At 50.9% G+C, this 18,122-nt stretch overlaps 1 protein-coding gene across 4 annotated transcripts in view; it reads right to left on the minus strand.

Moving 5' to 3' along the window:
• The window catches only part of LOC142488408 (uncharacterized), a 44,143-nt gene extending 29,818 nt beyond the window's left edge, over positions 1–14,325 (minus strand). For 2 of the 4 annotated variants that reach the window (XM_075588905.1, XM_075588902.1), the window contains exon 1: positions 13,617–13,795. The gene's annotated coding sequence lies outside the window, so the exon portion shown is untranslated. The other 2 variants (XM_075588904.1, XM_075588903.1) reach the window with 2 other exon arrangements.
• Positions 14,326–18,122: the final 3,797 nt, after the last annotated feature.

Below are 18,122 nucleotides of genomic sequence, written 5' to 3' on the forward strand. Positions count from 1 at the left end.
AAGTGAACAAAAGGAGGGTGTTATTGCTGTTATTATTGCTGGCTGCCCCTGAAACCATATGGCAAGGGCTGAGAGTGTCAGCTCTTGGCTCTTGGGTATAATTGTAACGGATTTTCTGGCCTGACCCACCCAATCTCATATTGGCCCCTGTGGTCTAAGCAGCCCCCATTAGTGTAGTGTCTGGTGGTGCACCTGTTGGCAACAGGACTCCTGAGTCTCCCGCATGATGGTGTGTGGGGATTGCCAACCCAGACAGGCAGCTGAGGTACTGTACTTGAGTCGTACCTATATCCAGTGCAGCACCAACATCTCATCAGGATCCCAGCGTCCGCTTGTGGATGGTCCTGGTAAGGAACTCTTCTGTGGTGCACCCCTCGGTGCAATCACTCCCATCCATACATAGGGCACCTCACCAGGGTGTGAGGGCAAACCTCCATAATTACTGCTGGCATGCCCATAACTTACCAGGCCTTACTGTCAGCAGGAGAGATGACTGTAGCCATTTTACAGCATGGTTACATAATATTGTACCTTACTATGTTGCCTGTAATTTTTCCTTTTTATACCCCATATGGGTATAAACTAGAAACTGTGTATGTAGGGTTAACTGTGTAAGCCCAGTGGGCTAGTTAATGTATTCTCTGTGTATTCCCTTTGCCTCATGGGCCTGCAGCTGTCTGTGCAAGCTTATAAGTGGATTGCCTTGTATGGGTGGCCCCTTATGAGAAATAGCTGCACAGAATATGCTTATGAGAACAGAGTCTCCTGGCACATGAGGGGAAAGGGAGGTGATATTTTGGCGTGTCTTGTCTGCCAGCAAAGTATTCTTAGCTGGTATCTTAGAGAAGAGAAGGTTTTGGAACCCCACATGATAGGTGCAAATAGTGGAGTGCAAGCTCTTGTGTCTACATGTTTGTTTTATGAGTTCTAAGCCTGCAATGCATTGTGTTTGTCCTGTGATTTAAACCCAGGTTGGTGAATGACATGTGAAGAAGCATTCCAATGCCCCAGCTCAGATATGGAGTGCCTGAAAAGTGAACTGACCCTGTTATTTTCTATGTCATATTCCCTTAGCGGAACTGTGAAATTTCTTGTGTGTCAGTTTTAGGAGGATATTTGGGTGGAAATATAGTTATTTTGGTTGCAGGAGTTGTGGGGCCAAAGTGCTGGTAGTCACTTAATTTTCCCCAGCAAGCAGGCATGATTTGACGGAACGCAGTGTGAATTACACCAGGGCCTCCCTGTGCCCCCCAGACTCCTGGATTTCGAGTCCAAATCTCCCAAAGTTATTTTCCTAATAAGTATAAGGTCCCCCAAAGTATATTCTCTGTTTCTTGTGTTTGTGTTTTCAAGGTCTTATCCGAATAAACCACCATTTGTTATTCTGCCTGTTTTGCCTTGTGATTGATCCCTTAAATATAAAGGTGTAGTTGGCTTAGCCTAATGTGACAATCAGATATAATTTTCTCTCATGGGAAGACCAATGGTCACCCTAGGCACCTTGTAGATTTAATGTTGTATGATTATGCTCTAAACAGACGATTTTAATCAGCATCTATTGTGTGAAACTAATGCAATTGTCTGAGTGTCTCATGTCCAGGTGCAGTCCTTCCAATTAGATGAAGATAAAGGTGACGCAAAAGCGCTTTTCATCTAAAGTGGAGAGGCCCTATTCCAGATTCTACCCAGTCAGAGTATTTTTCCTGGATCCATGTTACACAAGTGCACCCACAGTCGCTTCAAAATTAAACCTCAACAAAGGAGGGATGGCCTAAAGACACAGCCGTTCTCAGTTGGTGTTTTGGTTCATAAGAAAACCCGGCACTAACCAAAAAAAGGAGAAAAGTTCATAGGAAGAAAAATCGGACCTCAACATATGAACTTTGAACTTTTTAATAACCTTTCTTTTTACAGGTTTTATTATTTTAATTACAATGTTTATTCTATTAGGTTTATAAACTGTAAGTGGTGTCCACATGAAGACGATAAGGTAGTAACAAGAATATTTTGTTATATAATAGAATCCTGGTAAACAAAGCCCACATCTTAGTGCAATATATCCCAATGTACTATACATACCCAATAAATTGCACCCCAGGAACACGAGAGTTATATTTAACCCCTTGGAAAAAGACAAGATGCTATAAGATATTTGTAGAACTATATATATAAGAAATTGGTTATGAAGGGAGTAGAAATACAAGTTTAGCCTAGGGAAATTATTGACTCTGTGATAGAAGGATAGATAAATTATTATCCTGCAACTAGACCAAGTTATTTGGGAAAGTGGTTCCAGTGTTTGAAGGTAGAGATGAGGGTTGGGATTTGTTGGGACTTGGTGGTTAGATTATTTCGCTGGGAGCGAAGCTAGTGGATGTTTTTGTATGTGTGTCTGTCCTACTCATTACTCTCTGTGTTATGAACAGCAAAACTTTGGTCCTGAAGTGCGTTGCAACCCCCCCACCGATGCTATGTCTCTTTTTGGTGATGAAGATGTCAGCAGTCCCCCAGAAGAAGAGACCGAGAAAAAAGAAATCAACTGGGCCAATACAATGGCCAGAAAGGAATCAAGTTATGTACTATGGGACTATTTTTTTGGTCCGGCAGGACTATGATATGGTTAACTGTTCTTTAAAAGGACTGTCTCTAAAGGATAAGAGGGGGCTGAGAAGATTGGATATGAGGAAGGTGGGGAGGTCACCCAAGGGCGTGTGTAAACCACAAGGAAAGGATCACAAGTCAACCATTTTGCATATGGCAGCCATTTTGTCTGTTCCGATATTCTGAGTAAATGTAGTATGTAAGATGTATGTGTTGGGCAGTCGCTCCTAGGAAATATTAACCCACACCAACCCCCACTTATGCTCAGAAATAGAATTTAAATAATGTTCATCATACCTAAGCAAAGAATACGAAATTGAAAGGCATTAATTATTAAAAATAGCTCAGTTAAGAGAGTAGTGGGAGGTCTAATACCCTTTTAGGAATGTATGATTTATATGCAAAAGGGGATTTTTCAGTAGTCAATATAAATGTTGTTTTTCACGATACTAAAAGACGCTATTTTTAAGGTTCAGCAATAGATAAGGACAGTAGTTTTGCAAAATTGTATGGCATTGGGTTATCTGATGGCAGCACAAGGAGGGGTTTGTAAATTAGTGGGTAAAGAATGCCGTTCTTATATTGACACCCAATCAAAAAGTATACACCATGATATGGATACACTAGCAGAAATGTAATCTAGAATGAGAGAGGAAACAAAAGAGTTTGATTTTATATTTGGCCTTGAAAATTGGCTCGGTGTATTGGGAATTAAATTCTTTACGGAATTAGGATAATCGCAGGTTTATTACTCTGTGTGTATGAATTAATCTAGATGGGTAAAAGTGTAATCAGCTCTATTTTTTGCCAAAGAAAGATGTTTCTGCTTCTAGCTCGACCATTATGTATATGCCTCCCACAAAGAGAGCGAGAAATGCCAATAGTCTTGGTACTCGTCATCCACCCATATGTTCATCTCTGATTATCAAACGAGATACCTAAAAGAGATAGGTTTCTGCAGGCACATGGTCTCTTGGAGGTTTCTTCCTTGGAGTTTTTCCTCTCCTGAGTGGTTTGCAGAAGAATAAATGGGATTGGTCAATTGGTTTGTTCTTTCAGAACAAAAGGAGGGTATGTAAGGTTAAAACTGTCTTCTGGAATTGAGAAGGTTAAAAAGAATACGCTGGCCTTGCTATTTTCATGGGAGGCTATCGTAAATAGCTTCAGACCAACTGTTCAATGCCTGTCAAAATATTGTTAAAACAAGACCACAGAGGATAGGGCTGCCTTATAAGTCACCATTGTATATGTCTCTTGCTCAGCAGTTAAATGTTTTAAGCTCTACAGAAAAGGCATTATGTGAAGGATACATGTAAATTTAGATGTGTACCCATATTTGTAACAGATGACAACTGTATTTTTGTCCCTGCCTTGTGTATATAAACCTGCTTGTGAACCATTAAAATTTAGTTGTGACAATTCAACAACCAGCCTCCTTGAATTCTCACAGCTCCGAGCTCGTATGCTACGCTAATTGAAATAATTATATATCTGTTGCGTTTCAGTAGCTCCCGGGAGAAAAGGTTTTGCTTGCCCTAGAAGGACCTGATCTGTAGAGATCTAACACCCGTTCTATGTAAACTATGGATTCCACCCTGCACGGATACCCATCAACCCTTCTCCTGGTTCGGGGATTCCTGCAGCCGATAACCGGATCCAAGCACTACAAACTTTATGAACCAAGGTCCAGGAAAATCTTAGGAAGGCCTCTTCCAGGCAAAAGATTCAAGCAGACCACCATCGGCGGGACATTCCTGAGCTGAAACCAAGAGACAAGGTATGGCTGTCCTCCAGGAACATACACTTGAAGGTCCCCTCACTCAAGCTAGCCCCGAGATTCCTGGGCCCGTTCTCAATCTTGGAGAAAATTAACCCGGTGGCATACCGCTTACAAGTCCCATCTTCAATGAAAATACCTTCAGTATTTCATATCTCCATGCTGAGACCGGTTTTCCTTAGCCCTTGCTTTCCGGACTTCACTCCTGCACCACCAGCCCCTCAGCTTGTGCAGGGGCAGCAGGAGTATGAGATACAGGCAATCGTGGATTCCAGAAGGTCAAGGAGAACCATCCAGTATCTGGTTCACTGGAAGGGATACGGTCCACAGGAACGTTCAAGGATCCCTCACCACCAAATCCATGCTCTCGAGCTAATAAGAGACTTTCATCTGAAGTATCCCCAGAAACCCTACGGGAATCGCCCAGAAGTCTCTCTTGAAGGAGGGGGGGGGGGCGGACGCCTGGCAGCCCCGCACGTCTTCTCGCACGCGCGGGGCATCAGTTGGCCAAACCAGATCGGGTTCACGAGGCGCGCATCGTCACGTGACACCCGCAGAGGTGGGTGCTGGGTCACGTCGCGCGATGCGTGCGCGACACTTCCGAGCTCTGTGGCAACTAACGATCTGCTTGTACAAGCTGCAGCTGTGCTTTAATCGCACCACCTATCACAGGCTCCCGCGGAGGCCGCGCCTCCGCTCCACCCCCCATGGGGATTGGCCCAGCCCTGTATATATGCTCAGCTGAGACGCTGGCTCTTTGGTCTCTTTCTGTGTCTTTAAAGTACGGACCTCGGACAGACACAGCGGCGCCAAACCTGGTAGCCATCTGTCTTTCAGAATCCATGACTTAGAAAGCCCTCAGCTCATATACAGGTCAGCAATATCTATACGTATTAAACTATTCCCGTTTAATAATGTGGTGTCCTGTCTTTTCCGTGCTAAAAGATATGAATTATTATGCTGGTGTCAGGAATGGAGTGAGTGTAAATATTCCCTACATTCACTAGCCTCATGTGGCAGGGAAGGGGGTTATCAGGCTTATAATAAAAGGTCAAGCCCAATGTGCAGTCTGGTCGCGCGGTGATGACGCTGCATAGACGCCAGTGCTCTGGTAGACCTGTGTGGTGGTCGTGCTGACGCGCCGGTCGGCTTGATGTCCAGTCGTGCAGTCATGACGTCGTGTAGGCGCCAGTATTCTGACACTACCTGTGCGACTGTTGCACTGACGCGACGGACACTTGGCGCACGGCAGTGACGTCACGCTTATTGAGTTTTTGGTGCGAATCGTCCACACTATATAGGTAAGGTTGCTGGTTGCTATACTTACACATTGACTAAGTCCTAAGGGACGAAACGCGTTGGTGGTGCGTTTATGGCTCGTTTTTGTCTGTATCCAAGCAGCTGATCAATTAAATACCTTTGCTTTTTATCTGGAGTTGCTGGCCTATTTTTGATGCTGTGCTCCTTTTGCCCTTTCTACATTGGATTCTTCACTATTCAGGACTGCACGCCCTGCAGGGAACCCTGCACCTCGGACCCATTCCAGACACCCCTAGGGACAGGTAATGGGCAGTGCCCTTTCAAGTATACCTTTGTCCTGCTAGTGGGGTTACCTCATGCATTTGTGGAGTGTATGGACATTAACCAATTGTTGTGGTAGTTAAAGCAACACCACTAGGTTATTCCTTTACATACTTATGGATATCTACATGCTTCCGGCAATCCAGTGAGGGAGAGAGGCAGCTGGGGAGCGGCAACCCAGGACAGTGCGGGAGGCAGCAGCTGGGGAGCGGCAACCTGCGGACGGAAGAGAGCCGCATGTAGGTGCGGAAAGAACCGCAGGTTGCCGACCCCTGGATTAGGGGATAGAATCCAGTCTACCAAGGAATGGTTGTGAGATTTTACGTTTGAGCGTGTGGGCGGTATGATGAAGTAACACTTCCCGCCCGGGCTGCGAGACGCTCACTGCAGCAGGAAGGTATTATTAACCCTGTTATCTCCCTTCTGCAGATATATTTACTGCAGCCTCAGTGATTATTTATTTATTTAATTTATAAAATATTTTACCAGGAAGTAATACATTGAGAGTTACATGGAGCTGGCTGTGCTACACACACAGTGTTATCCTCCCCTGACGTGTTCTCCCCCAGGATTAATGCGCCTTCTCTAGGGGATGTCAGTGAGAGTCAGAGCAGACTAGCACTTACTGCAGACAGCAGTTACTAGCTGCCATTAACCCCTTGGCAGCATCCTTATGCGCTAGGACAGCCACAGTGACTATACCTTCCATGGTGTTTGCAGCACGAGCCACATTAACCCTATCTCTATTGAATAATATCATGGGCACCGATAGCAGCCAGCAGTTACTAGGTGTTATTAACCCTGTAATCTCCCCTACTGCAGCCTCAGTGATTATATGGAGCTGGCTGTGCTACACATACAGTGTCCATACATTTATACACACTAACACAACCACTAGTCATAGTGACAAAGAACCATTACACATGAGTTAAATCAGAAACAACCGTATCAATGTTAAAATAAAGGAGAATACATTAAATAATATATAAACCCATCTATAAATCTATATGTTACCCCTCTGTTATTTACCTCAGATTAACCCCTACTGCAGAGGCGGGGGCCTGAGCGTTCCTCCCCGTTATACGCGTGCGTTCTCACTAGCTGAGCACATGGCCAAAGGTCAGACAATAGGACCCGACCCTGGGCCATGAATAACCAAAACAGTATTTATATCCAACCCCTATACCCCCAGCTATATATACACACCCTGTGCCCCTCTGTCTGAGGCCCATATACATACAATCACAATACTGGTAATAACCCCTATATATGGTGACCATTCGTCCCGTTTTTGCCGGGACAGTCCCGTTTTTTTGTGTCCTGTCCCGGTTTTAAGTCTGTCCCGGTTTTTGTCCCTGGTCTCGGTATTGCGGGGTAGCGGCAGTGAGGAGAATGCGGCGGCCGGTAAGTATTTTCTATGTGTGTGTGTGAATGCTGCCGGGGGAACTGAATGAAGGAGAATGCCGGGGGCGGGGATTGGTCGCAGGCATGTCAGAGGAAGCCGGGGACTGGGCTTCTGCTTTGTGCAGAGCACACGTGACTGACTGCCTTCTAGCTCCCGGCTCCTCTGTGCGCGGTGAGTGTCCCCCTTCTGTCCTGGGTCCCAGCCAAGGGGGGTAATAGGAGGTGGTAGCGGGGGTGCGTCTGCCTTTGACCCCGGCGCTCATGCCTTTGCCCCCCAGCGCTCGTACCTTTGCTCCCCGGCGCTCCCACCTTTGCCTCTCCTGGAGCTCACTTCCTCCCGTCCACTTGGTGCGGGAGATGGGCTCGGGGGCGGGCAGGGGTGGCTGCGCGGTCGCGGGCGGTGCAGGGGCTGACGGGGTGTATCTGTGTGTGTGTATCAGTGTGTATGTGTGTGTATCAGTGTGTGTGTGTGTGTGTGTGTGTGTGTATCACTGGGTGTATCACTGGGTGTGTGTGTGTGTATCACTGTGTGTGTGTGTGTGTGTGTGTGTGTGTGTATCACTGTGTGTGTGTGTGTGTGTGTGTGTGTGTGTGTGTGTGTGTGTATCACTGTGTGTGTGTGTGTGTGTGTGTGTGTGTGTGTGTGTGTGTGTGTGTGTGTGTGTGTATCACTGGGTGTATCACTGGGTGTGTGTGTGTGTGTCACTGTGTGTGTGTGTGTATCACTGTGTGTGTGTGTGTGTGTGTGTGTATCACTGTGTGTGTGTGTGTGTGTGTGTGTGTGTATCACTGGGTGTATCACTGGGTGTGTGTGTGTGTATCACTGTGTGTGTGTGTGTGTGTGTGTGTGTGTGTGTATCACTGTGTGTGTGTGTGTGTGTGTGTGTGTGTGTGTGTATCACTGTGTGTGTGTGTGTGTGTGTGTGTGTGTGTGTGTGTGTGTGTGTGTATCACTGGGTGTATCACTGGGTGTGTGCGTGTGTGTGTATCACTGGGTGTGTGCGTGTGTGTGTATCACTGGGTGTATCACTGGGTGTGTGTGTGTGTATCACTGTGTGTGTGTGTGTGTGTGTATCACTGGGTGTATCACTGGGTGTGTGTGTGTGTATCACTGGGTGGGTGCGCGTGTGTGTATCACTGGGTGGGTGCGCGTGTGTGTATCACTGGGTGGGTGCGCGTGTGTGTATCAGTGGGTGGGTGCGCGTGTGTGTATCAGTGGGTGGGTGCGCGTGTGTGTATCAGTGGGTGGGTGCGCGTGTGTGTATCAGTGGGTGGGTGCGCGTGTGTGTATCAGTGGGTGGGTGCGCGTGTGTATCCGTGGGTGGGTGCGCGTGTGTATCCGTGGGTGGGTGCGCGTGTGTATCCGTGGGTGGGTGCGCGTGTGTATCCGTGGGTGGGTGCGCGTGTGTATCCGTGGGTGGGTGCGCGTGTGTATCAGTGGGTGGGTGCGCGTGTGTATCAGTGGGTGGGTGCGCGTGTGTATCAGTGGGTGGGTGCGCGTGTGTATCAGTGGGTGGGTGCGCGTGTGTATCAGTGGGTGGGTGCGCGTGTGTATCAGTGGGTGGGTGCGCGTGTGTATCAGTGGGTGGGTGCGCGTGTGTATCAGTGGGTGGGTGCGCGTGTGTATCAGTGGGTGGGTGCGCGTGTGTATCAGTGGGTGGGTGCGCGTGTGTATCAGTGGGTGGGTGCGCGTGTGTATCAGTGGGTGGGTGCGCGTGTGTATCAGTGGGTGGGTGCGCGTGTGTATCAGTGGGTGGGTGCGCGTGTGTATCAGTGGGTGGGTGCGCGTGTGTATCAGTGGGTGGGTGCGCGTGTGTATCAGTGGGTGGGTGCGCGTGTGTATCAGTGGGTGGGTGCGCGTGTGTATCAGTGGGTGGGTGCGCGTGTGTATCAGTGGGTGGGTGCGCGTGTGTATCAGTGGGTGGGTGCGCGTGTGTATCAGTGGGTGGGTGCGCGTGTGTATCAGTGGGTGGGTGCGCGTGTGTGTATCAGTGGGTGGGTGCGCGTGTGTGTATCAGTGGGTGGGTGCGCGTGTGTGTATCAGTGGGTGGGTGCGCGTGTGTGTATCAGTGGGTGGGTGCGCGTGTGTATCAGTGGGTGGGTGCGCGTGTGTATCAGTGGGTGGGTGCGCGTGTGTATCAGTGGGTGGGTGCGCGTGTGTATCAGTGGGTGGGTGCGCGTGTGTATCAGTGGGTGGGTGCGCGTGTGTATCAGTGGGTGGGTGCGCGTGTGTATCAGTGGGTGGGTGCGCGTGTGTATCAGTGGGTGGGTGCGCGTGTGTATCAGTGGGTGGGTGCGCGTGTGTATCAGTGGGTGGGTGCGCGTGTGTATCAGTGGGTGGGTGCGCGTGTGTATCAGTGGGTGGGTGCGCGTGTGTATCAGTGGGTGGGTGCGCGTGTGTATCAGTGGGTGGGTGCGCGTGTGTATCAGTGGGTGGGTGCGCGTGTGTATCAGTGGGTGGGTGCGCGTGTGTATCAGTGGGTGGGTGCGCGTGTGTATCAGTGGGTGGGTGCGCGTGTGTATCAGTGGGTGGGTGCGCGTGTGTATCAGTGGGTGGGTGCGCGTGTGTATCAGTGGGTGGGTGCGCGTGTGTATCAGTGGGTGGGTGCGCGTGTGTATCAGTGGGTGGGTGCGCGTGTGTATCAGTGGGTGGGTGCGCGTGTGTATCAGTGGGTGGGTGCGCGTGTGTATCAGTGGGTGGGTGCGCGTGTGTATCAGTGGGTGGGTGCGCGTGTGTATCAGTGGGTGGGTGCGCGTGTGTATCAGTGGGTGGGTGCGCGTGTGTATCAGTGGGTGGGTGCGCGTGTGTATCAGTGGGTGGGTGCGCGTGTGTATCAGTGGGTGGGTGCGTGTGTATCAGTGGGTGGGTGCGCATGTGTATCAGTGGGTGGGTGCGCGTGTGTATCAGTGGGTGGGTGCGTGTGTGTGTATCAGTGGGTGGGTGCGTGTGTGTGTATCAGTGGGTGGGTGCGTGTGTGTGTATCAGTGGGTGGGTGCGTGTGTGTGTATCAGTGGGTGGGTGCGTGTGTGTGTATCAGTGTGTGTGTGTGTGTGTGTGTATCAGTGTGTGTGTGTGTGTGTATCAGTGTGTGTGTGTGTGTGTGTGTGTATCAGTGTGTGTGTGTGTGTGTGTGTGTGTGTGTATCAGTGTGTGTTTGTGTGTATCAGTGTGTGTGTGTGTATCAGTGTGTGTTTGTGTGTATCAGTGTGTGTGTGTGTGTATCAGTGTGTGTGTGTGTATCAGTGTGTGTGTGTGTATCAGTGTGTGTGTGTGTATCAGTGTGTGTGTGTGTGTGTGTATCAGTGTGTGTGTGTGTATCAGTGTGTGTGTGCGTGTGTGTATCAGTGGGTGGGTGCGTGTGTGTATCAGTGGGTGGGTGGGTGCGTGTGTGTATCAGTGGGTGGGTGCGTGTGTATCAGTGGGTGGGTGCGTGTGTATCAGTGGGTGGGTGCGTGTGTATCAGTGGGTGGGTGCGTGTGTATCAGTGGGTGGGTGCGTGTGTATCAGTGGGTGGGTGCGTGTGTATCAGTGGGTGGGTGCGTGTGTATCAGTGGGTGGGTGCGTGTGTGTGTATCAGTGGGTGGGTGCGTGTGTGTGTATCAGTGGGTGGGTGCGTGTGTGTGTATCAGTGGGTGGGTGCGTGTGTGTGTATGTGTGTGTGTGTGTGTGTGTGTGTGTGTGTGTGTGTGTGTGTGTGTGTGTGTGTGTGTGTGTGTGTGTGTGTGTGTGTATCAGTGTGTGTGTGTGTGTGTGTGTGTGTGTGTGTGTATCAGTGTGTGTTTGTGTGTATCAGTGTGTGTGTGTGTATCAGTGTGTGTTTGTGTGTATCAGTGTGTGTTTGTGTGTATCAGTGTGTGTTTGTGTGTATCAGTGTGTGTGTGTGTATCAGTGTGTGTGTGTGTATCAGTGTGTGTGTGTGTATCAGTGTGTGTGTGTGTATCAGTGTGTGTGTGTGTGTATCAGTGTGTGTGTGTGTATCAGTGTGTGTGTGTGTGTATCAGTGTGTGTGTGTGTATCAGTGTGTGTGTGTATCAGTGTGTGTGTGTATGTGTGTGTGTGTGTGTGTGCATCAGTGTGTGTGTGTGTGTGTGTGTGTATCAGTGTGTGTGTATCAGTGGGGGTGTGTGTGTGTATCAGTGGGGGTGGGGGTGTGTATCAGTGGGGGGGTGTGTGTGTGTATCAGTGGGGGTGTGTGTGTGTATCAGTGGGGGTGTGTGTGTGTGTGTATCAGTGGGGGGGGGTGTGTGTATCAGTGGGGGTGTGTTTGTATCAGTGGGGGTGTGTTTGTATCAGTGGGGGTGTGTGTGTGTGTGTATCAGTGGGGGTGTGTGTGTGTGTGTATCAGTGGGGGGGTGTGTGTGTATCAGTGGGGGGGTGTGTGTGTATCAGTGGGGGTGTGTGTGTGTGTATCAGTGGGGGTGTGTTTGTATCAGTGGGGGTGTGTGTATCAGTGGGGGTGTGTGTGTGTGTGTATCAGTGGGGGTGTGTGTGTGTATCAGTGGGGGGGTGTATGTATCAGTGGGTGTGTGTGTGTATCAGTGTGTGTGGGTGTGTGTGTGTGTCTCCCTCTCTCTCCCTCCCTGTCTCCCACCCAGTCTCCCTCCCTCCCTCCCACCCAGTCTCCCTCCCTCCCTCCCACCCAGTCTCCCTCCCTCCATCCCACCCAGTCTCCCTCCCTCCCAGTCTCCCTCCCTCCCTCCCAGTCTCCCTCCCAGTCTATGTCTCACCCTGTCTCCCTCCCTCCCACCCTGTCTCCCTCTCCCACCCTGTCTCCCTCTCTCCCACCCTGTCTCCCTCTCTCCCACCGTCTCCCTCTCTCCCACCCTGTCTCCCTCTCTCCCACCCTGTCTCCCTCTCTCCCCCTCTCCCTCCCTATCTCCCTGTCTCCCTCCCTCCCTGTCTCCCTCCCTGTCTCCCTTCCTCACCCTCCCTGTCTCCCTCCGTCTCCCTCACCCTCCCTGTCTCCCTCCCTGTCTCCCTCACCCCCCCTGTCCCCCTCCCTCACCCCCTCCCTCACCCCCTCCCTGTCACCCTCACCCTCTGTCTTATCTTAACTGCTGTATACCTACACCGAAGTAACCGACCCTGCTTTCTTCCAGATCTGACTCAAGTTTCACGCGGGAGACATCGGAAGACAGGTAGGGAACACCTCCCCTCCAGTATAGTACCTTGAGGGACTGCGGATCAGGTAAGATCCCAGACAGGATTGCTGCTTTAGAAATTGTGAAGAGGGGGCATCCTGACACTGGTTAATGGGTTCAGAATCATTCACATCTGGCTTTCTTTTGTTCGATTAGTGAACACACACACACACACACACACACACACACACACTCTCTCTCTCTCTAATGGTAGTAAAGTATAAGTGTACTACAATAAATAAACTGTTATATATATTTAAAAAATAATAATAATATGTGTCCCGGTTTTTCATTTTCAAAATCTGGTCACCCTACCCCTATACCCCCAGCTATATATACACCCTGTGCCCCTCTGTGCAAGGCCCATATACATTCACTCACAATACTGTATTAACCCCTATACCCCCAGCTATATATACACCCTGTGCCCCTCTGTGCGAGGCCCATATACATACACTCACAATACTGCACAGCTGTGTGCCAATGTGTCTCATAGTTTCCCCCCCCCCGTGTTATAAGGGGCCCGTGTGTACAGGAGGGGCCCGCACACACGCTGCAGCTCTTATACTCAGCGTTATACTGCAACCGCCTGTCTCTGTGGCACACACGCTGCAGCCCTTATACTCAGCGTTATACTGCAGCAGCCTGTCTCTGTGGCACACGCGCTGCAGCCCTTATACTCAGCGTTATACTGCAGCAGCCTGTCTCTGTGGCACACGCGCTGCAGCCCTTATACTCAGCGTTATACTGCAGCAGCCTGTCTCTGTGGCACACATGCTGCAGCTCTTATACTCAGAGTTATACTGCAGCAGCCTGTCTCCGTGGCACACACACACACGCTGCAGCTCTTATACTCAGCGTTATACTGCAACCGCCTGTCTCTGTGGCACACACGCTGCAGCCCTTATACTCAGCGTTATACTGCAGCAGCCTGTCTCTGTGGCACACACGCTGCAGCTCTTATACTCAGCGTTATACTGCAGCAGCCTGTCTCTGTGGCACACACGCTGCAGCTCTTATACTCAGCGTTATACTGCAGCAGCCTGTCTCCGTGGCACACACACTTGGGTCCCCCCGGGCCTGTAATGAAGATCCCTCTCTGGTTACTCACATCTCCTTTAGTCTGGCAGACTGCTGCTCCGCTCCCAGTGCTGCCACTCGGGGGGAGCCTGTTACCTAGTCACACCCCCTGAGTTATACTCAGCAGCAGGGCCTGGGGATCAGGGAGCAGCAGCAGCAGCTCTCACACACAGGGCTGCTCTCTCCTCATGCTCCTCTCTCTCTTCCCCTCCCTGCCTCACTCACCTCAAGCTTTGCTCTCCTGTCCCCTCATTGGCTACCTGTCATGGCTGCCTGTGTCAGCAGCAGGGGCTTCTGGGAGTTGTAGTCCATCTGCTGCTGCTGCTCTGTCATTAGCTCCTTCCCCAGCAGCAGCACACAGCAGAGAGGATCACAGCAAGGGGGCAGCACGTATAGAGCGCTGTATCCTCACACATATCATGTGTTTAACACTTTGTGGGTCTGTTTCATACAATAAGTTCTCATCTTGGCAAGAAGCAAAGGTCTCATGGTTCCCAACAACATCTTTTTGTCTGTTTCAAAAATCTCCTCTTTTTCTGATTTATTCAAACTGAGGTTTAATTTACTAATGCGAAACAAACAGTCACTTCCATCACGCGCCGGCGCCTGCAGCGGGGCCTCGGCCTTGGGGAGATTTGCTGGTATTATGGTGCTGTGGTGCTCACCTGTTGGTTCTCAGGAGGCCGAGTCTCCGCGATGTTGTAGGGAGTGGGGCACAGGATAGTCTTTAGTGATGGTGCAGCTCCTCCATCCTGCAGGGCTCCTGCCACAGACAGGGTTTTATCCCCACAGGAACTTCCATGGTGTAGAGAAATAACTGGAGTGCCAAAGGTCCATGCAACAGATGTATTGCAACTGAACAGAACAGAACATGAGCCGGACAGAACAGAACATGAGCCGGACAGAACTCCCTCTTCCAGTACCCCAGCCCACGTGTACCATCCCTTCCCTGGGCAGGACATGACTAGTCACCCCAGGAGCTTGAGGCCCCTACGCTAGTCTGAGCTTTCCTCACCCTCTTAGAGATAAGGCAGGACCCCGCACTCTCTGTGCCCAGAGGTAATACCTAGCTCATGGCTAGGGCTGAGCAGAAGCACACCCTCTCCCCCAAGGGATCAGGCAGACACAATTTAGAAGGGAGCTATCTTTTATACATGGGTTGTGCCCCACGCTCACTCATTCCCTCCCCCCTCACACAATTCCCCCCACAACATATATACCAAAAAACTTCCCACCCCCATTGCAAAAAACTTCTCACCCCCAAATACATACAAAAAAATCCCCACCCCCAAAATATATACAAACTCTCCCACCCCCCCGCCCCCCAAATGCATACAAAACAACCACCTACCCAATACAGATGTAGCCAGGTCCCCCTCTGCCTGCGCCCCCCCCCCTCACCTAGCGGGCGATCGCGGGTGCCGCCGAGCCCCATGGCGGACCCGTCGGTCGATCGCTAGAGTGGGGGCGGATAGGCGTGTGGTTGCCGGGGACGCGTGCGGCTGGTTGCCAGGGCTGCGGTCGCGTTGCGGAGCTCCCGGCGGCTCTTGGTGCAGGGCGCCGCCATTGCCAGTTGCGTTGCACATGCGCAGTGAGAACCAAGGAGACGGGAGGCCCCTGAAGCTCGCGCATGCGCAGTGATCGCGCGAACGGCATGGCCAATCAGGAGGGCTCACAGGTTAGGGACTACATCCCCCATGAGCCTCAGCAGCCCCACATGACCCCAGGGAGCCAATAGGGCTACAGTATCTCCCTGCTCAGTTATAGATATGTAACGGGTGCTCCCTCTGGTTGACCCACCCAATCTCATATTGGCCCGTGTAGTCTAACCAGTCTCCCATTACAAGGCGTGTGTGGTGGTGCACCTGCAAGCAACAGGACTCTTGAGTCTCCCGCTTGGTGTTATTAGGGGATGTCATCAGAACAGGTAGCTGAGGTAGTGGGTACAAGTCCAACTTACATCATGTGCAGCGCCTCCACCTCATCAGGATCTGTGCTTCCGCAGGGAGATGGTCCTGGTGAGGAACTCCTTCTTGGTGCCATCCACTGTTGAGCAATCTCACACTCACACAGTGGGGTTCTTTTTCTCAAGGACATCTTTATTGAATACAGGGATGTAGCAGACTGCCCCATGCAGCTGCCGGCTCTAGCCGCACATCTCTCCGTGCTGTCCCTTTGCCAGGTACGCCCTCCCGTATTGAAGTGGGATTCCCTTTCTCCTAGGGAGATCACCGCTGTGCCAGGTCCCTGGACACAGTATGGCGTAGACAAACTTAACTGATCACTCTGCTACCGCTAGTTACTGCACTAGGGTCACAAAAGTCATTCTCCAATCTTGTACCTTCTGGTTACTATTTCTCCACCAACAACAACACTAACTGTCAGTGTTGTGCCCTTTATACTCCAGGGGGCAGTCGCAGCTCTGAGATCACTATCCAGGGACTCAGAGCATACAGCCACTCCCATCCTTACACAGGGCACCACACTAGGGTATGAGGGAAAACCTCCATAACTACTGTGGGCAGGCCTGTATTTACCAGGACTTACTGCCAACAGGGAAGATGTATGCAGTCATTATTATGCATGGCTACAGATACATTTCGCAGGGCTTTAGGAGCACGTTAGTCGGCGTCAGGAGCAGCTAGGGGAAGGAGGTAGGGTGCAGGAGTCAGTGACTCCCTGCACTAGGCCAGCAGCCCCCCCTAGGCCCCAGATAGCCCTGAGCCACCAGTAGCATTGAGTGTTGTAGGGACAGGCCCCAGGTTAGGACCCTGCCCCTTACCATCCAGAGCCAGTTAGGGACACAGCGGACGCTGCGCTTCCCTCCAGAGGCTTGGGATCAAGCCTGCTCAGCAGAGAGAGCGGAACCGCACCAAGGGTGGACCGCCCTCACAGATCTTCTCACCGGAGGAACCGGACATCGCCAGAAAGCTCGTCTGATCCTTTGTGAAGACCCTTTAACGCCCAGGTGCCGTCGCACTGGGCAGGTAACGTTACGCACTTGCACACACGAGAGTACTCTCACATAGTAGCAGCGCTGACCACGGGACAAGGGGGGGTTATTCTGTGGACACGGTGTGGGGATACACGGTGGTGGGTGTGGGGATTATGCAATATCCTTATGCAGTGCTAACCTTTAATGTGTTTAGTGAATGTTATGCTCATATATGCAGTAAAACCTGTTCTGTTTTACCACTGTTTGCTTAACGTGATTGTTTCCTGTGAGGGCCTCATCCCACTCTGTTGGGATCCCTCCCAGGTGGAGGCGTTGCACCACGAGATCGTATTATATGTATGTACCCCAGGCTCCCCAAGCGGAGGCTTAGGCTCCTGAGAGCCACACAGGTTACACAGCAGGTAGTAGCGTCTGTATTCACAGGGAATACCCGTTACACATATAAAAAAAACAATACATATACCCCCATACATACATACATACATGCATATATATATATATATATATATATACCATAATACTGAGTTAAGTTATGGTGAGTACAAAAAGTGACAAAAACCCTCCACAGGAAAGCAAATATGCAAATACAACTGTATGCTCATCTGCATGTCTTAGGCAGGTCTGCAACCCCGCCTTTCCCCATTATCACCATTTTTAACATGTTCCCTATAGGCTTAAACTTGCTGCATGGTCACCGCTTTGAGCACAGCCAGGGTTAAGGTGCACAGCCAGAAAACCACCAAAATGTGGGGTTGATTAACTGGGTATGCAAAGAAGCTATGGGATAGGCTATACCAGGGTTTCCCAAACTTTTTTTTCCGTGACCCGGTTATTTTTGAACTTCTCCTTCGTGACCCACTAAAATTTTTATCGCCTATAGGGCCTGCACAGACACACACAGCCACTGATACACACACACACACACACACACACACACACAGCCACAGATACACACACACACACACACACACACACACACACACACACACACACACACACACACACACACACACACACACACAGCCACAGATACACACACACACAGCCACTGATACACACACACACACACAGCCACTGATACACACAGCCACTGACAGACACGCAACCACTGACACACAGAGACACACAGATACACACACACACAGATACACACACACACACACAGATACACACACACACACACAGATACACACACACACAGATACACACACACACACACACACACACACACACACTGATACAGATACACACACACACACTCGCTCTCCCCTATACGCACACAGACACAAACAGTGAATTACAGGCAACGACAGATGTGAGTGACTGGAGAGGGGGCCAGGGACACTTGGGTGGGAGAGGGGGGGCCACGGGCACTTGGGTGGGAGGGAGGGGGCCAGGGGCACTTGGGTGGGAGGTGGCCAGGGGCACTTGGGTGGGAGGGGGCCAGGGGCACTTGGGTGGGAGGGAGGGAGGGGGCCATGGGCACTTGAGTGGGAGGGAGGGAGGGGGCCAGGGGCACTTGGGTGGGAGGGAGGGAGGGGGCCAGGGGCACTTGGGTGGGAGGGAGGGAGGGGGCCAGGG

The sequence above is a fragment of the Ascaphus truei genome, chromosome 2 (genome assembly GCF_040206685.1).
Source record: "Ascaphus truei isolate aAscTru1 chromosome 2, aAscTru1.hap1, whole genome shotgun sequence".
NCBI lineage: Eukaryota > Metazoa > Chordata > Amphibia > Anura > Ascaphidae > Ascaphus > Ascaphus truei.